Genomic DNA, 3,717 nt, shown 5'->3' on the forward strand with positions numbered 1-3,717 from the left:
CTTCCCTCGCGAGGGACACATTTCTCATTCATCCCCAGCGCAGCTGCTGCTTTCACTGGTGAAAAATCAGAACAGTAAATATTTATTTCGTCCGTTTTTTTTTGTTTTTTTTTTGTTTCTTTTGTCGCCTGGAGGGAGCCTTCGCGCGACATCTCTTTGCTTGTCGCGGGTTCCTCAGCTCATGAGCTCACTGACCTGTGGCGTCTTTTAATGAGAGCAAGACGGCCTCACAAGGACTCCCATCCCCTCCTCGTTCCCCCCGCCGCTACCCACTGAAAAGGACCACCCCTGGAGGACTCCGGACCGGAGAGGACCATGAGGGGTCTCGGAGAGGACGACCAGAGTCCTTTTGGGGGGGGGGGGGCGCCAAGAGTGTGACTGAGCGACTGATAGTCATCTCCAGGGCGTCAAAAATAGGGGCAGTCTGTACACAAAACTAATTATTTCTCCGTAGCTTCGCTTCGCAGAAGCTGAGAACTGAGGGAACGTTACTGGAAGCGACGTCGTGCCGGGAGAGCGTGCGCAGTAATGGAATTTTTTACCTAGCCAATAAAAAACAAAACAAAAAAGAACGAGCACTTTCAAAATCCACTAATGGGAGAGATTGTGTGACAACGGATGTGTAGGCACAAATTTCTAGTCTTGCAGCCATGAGACAGCACCCGCTGCTGCCAATGGGCATCTTTGCCCCGCTGTTGGACAGAGCGTCGGGCTTACACCCAAACAAAGCACCTCTCGAGGTACGCAGGTTTCGATCCCTCCACAGCACATGATCCACAACCCCTACTGCCACCCCCCCCCCACCCCCCCCCGCCAAAAAGGAAAGGGGTGGGATTGAGCACAAGGGCCGTGCCTCACACGGGGTAACAGCGAGAACGGTTGACATCCGACCTGCACTCCACACACACACTCCGCACGCCTGGATTGCTCCGGCACAACGAGCTTGTCCAGCAACAATAAATTGTTTTCTCGTGTGGCGAACGAGCGGGACGCGTGAAGAGACAGAGACCAGGAAGCAGAGAGGCCGAGGAGGGGGACAGGGGGGCGAAGAGTAATGTAGCAGACTGGTCACCCCACTCACCTCCACCACCACGGGGTGCGCTTCGCCCCCTCTACCAAACTCTCCCCTTTCCCCCTCCCCCCACCTCCATCACCACTCACTGACGCTACGAAACGTCTCTTCGCTTCCCTTCCCCCCAACCGGCCAAACGTGGATAGAGGCTAAAGGGTCGGCACTGTGACAGTTGTTGTCACCAACCACAAAAAAACCTAGCCCACCTACTGCCTGACCGAGTGTGTTCTTTTAGCCCCATCCCCCTCCCCCCGGTGAAACACTCCCCCCTGCTGAACTCTCCCTATAATCTGCCCCCCCCCCTCCCTTTCTCAGCCGAGGTTCCTCTGCCGCCCTGATTTATACGTTTCCTACACTCGCGGGGATTACGGCTCGCATCCAAGATCCGTCCCCCAGCGAGTCGCGCGTGATGCCCTGCAATACTCTGCAATGCCCTACAATACCCTACAATGCTCTGCAAAGCCCGGCAATGCCCTTGCTCAGAGATTAGTGCCCCCTCCCCTCTGTACTCCATAACTCTCACCATAACCGTCAGGAAAAGTGCCTCTCGCACGCAACACGTTAGAAAAGATACACAGAGAGCGAGTGAAAGAGAGAGCGGCCACCAGAGAGAGGATACGCTTCTGCCGGGAGAATGCGTGCGAAATGGTCGAGAAGGCCAAACAGCACCGCGCGCAGCAGCACTGCGCCCGAGGCCTTTTCCGCTCGGATGAGCGATAATACGTGTGGCCCGCACAGCGCACGCGGCACCTTCATCTCGTCAACTGTGACCTTTTTATCGACAAACTTCCCCGGGAGCAGTTAACTGCCGCTAGCAGAAGAGTGCGAAGCAAAGCGCGCGCGCGCGCACACACACCCACCCACTCACACACACACACACACACGTACAGTGACGACCTCACCTGGTCATAATAAATGCACCGCTTTCGCGCCATCTAAACTGGAGGCCCCTTCGCCTCACTCCCATTCGCCTATCGCTCTCTCTCTCTCTCTCTCTCTCTCTCTCTCTCTCTCTCTCTCTCTCTCTCTCTCTCTCTCTTCCTATCGTCTGGTGGCACCGGCGCCGCGACATCGTGACCCATCATAAATCCATGTCAAAATTATCGGCGTCCAAAGGGGGCGGCGGTTCGGGGGAGTAGAGGGAACACAGTGACGCCGAACTCGGTTTGTTCTATTTTTTATTTTTTTTCCCGCTCACGCTCCATGATTTCTTGGGGACTTAACAGATCATAAAGCGCGCCCTGCGCAGCGAAATAAAAAGAAGTATTCCGTTTCGTTCAAAAGAAAACCAACGAGCGACGGCGACGAGCGACGCCGGGAAGAAAAAAACAGTAACGTCGTCGAAATAATGTGATTTCCGAGAGAAATACGCACAAAAAAGGTTAATGACAGCGACATGTTTTTTTTTGGTGTTGCTAACGACGGCCGTCCGCCACTTTGTGTGCGAATAATTAACGAGTGTCATTTTAAACAGCCAACAACACTTTATCGCATGGAGTAATTACCTGCGAGGTCATTCATATCACGGCAGCAGCAGCAGCAGCAGCAGCAGCAGCAGCAGCAGCAGCGGGGCACGCAATACTCCAATCACTGCCGATATACCCCCCGCACCGGGGAGCTTCGTGCGCACGGCCCGGCCCGGCATCAAAAGCGAGACGAACGCGCTTTTGTGTTCGGGTCGGGCGGGTTGAGATTAGGCCGGCCGGGCAGGGGATTGCGGTACAGGTCAGGGGTTACTGCAGGTTATGGCAGATTGCGGGCTGCGAGGTTAAGCGGGGGTGGTATTGGAAGTCGCGGATCTGGAAAATGTTTCGAGACTTACGGATGTGGCTGATCGCAAACCGACAAACACTGTAAAAAAAATACCGTAGGCAGTTACGGTTTGCCTACGGTCCGGTCAGGCTGTAACAGCATGAACTGTACTTTCTTGTTTGGACTTTGAGCTGTATTCTACTTCCTCAACATTTTTCCAAGTTGCGATGTGCTCTGTATGACACGGACCGTAACCAAAAATTACGGTGCCGGACCAGGAAACAAATGTACAGCGCAGACCGTAGGCCTATACCGTGTGTTTTCCTAACAGTGATATTGGAAACAACGCCTTGAGCTGCGAGAAATTGTAAAAAAAAAATCAGTAGTGCGCCTGCTTCCATTCCTCCAAATGCGTTTAAAGATGATAAACGAGAAAAGAAAGTTTCTGTTCTTCTCTTGCGGTACTTTGAGATGCAGACCGTCTGCGGCCTGCGTGTGACGTCCCGCAATACAGAGCGCGCGACTGCGTGAGAGTATTGACCAGACGCGGAGGGCAAAGTCTGGCGGGCGCGGGGAGACAAATGTCTGCTTTGTCAAGGTGTCTGCAGCACGCTCGGCACACCTCAGCCTCGCAGCCGGGCTGCGCACAGCGGCACAGAGCGGCCTGCGGCATTCAGATCACGTTCCAGCCGAAGCACGACGTTTAAAAGGGCGGCGGCGCGCCCCCAGCCACCGCGAGCATCGTTTTGTTTTATCGGTTAAGCAGCAGCAGAGGTGCGGCGCCGAAACGAGCAGCCAGGGAGCAAGACGGAGAGAAAGGAAATTATATTCCCCAGCCAGTGCGGGAAAAGAAAAGTAAATAAAGAAAATAGGCAACAGCTGAAAATTTTGCT

The sequence above is a fragment of the Frankliniella occidentalis genome, unplaced genomic scaffold, assembly GCF_000697945.3.
Source record: "Frankliniella occidentalis isolate FOCC.00 unplaced genomic scaffold, Focc_3.1 Scaffold124, whole genome shotgun sequence".
In the NCBI taxonomy this organism is placed as follows: Eukaryota; Metazoa; Arthropoda; class Insecta; order Thysanoptera; family Thripidae; genus Frankliniella; species Frankliniella occidentalis.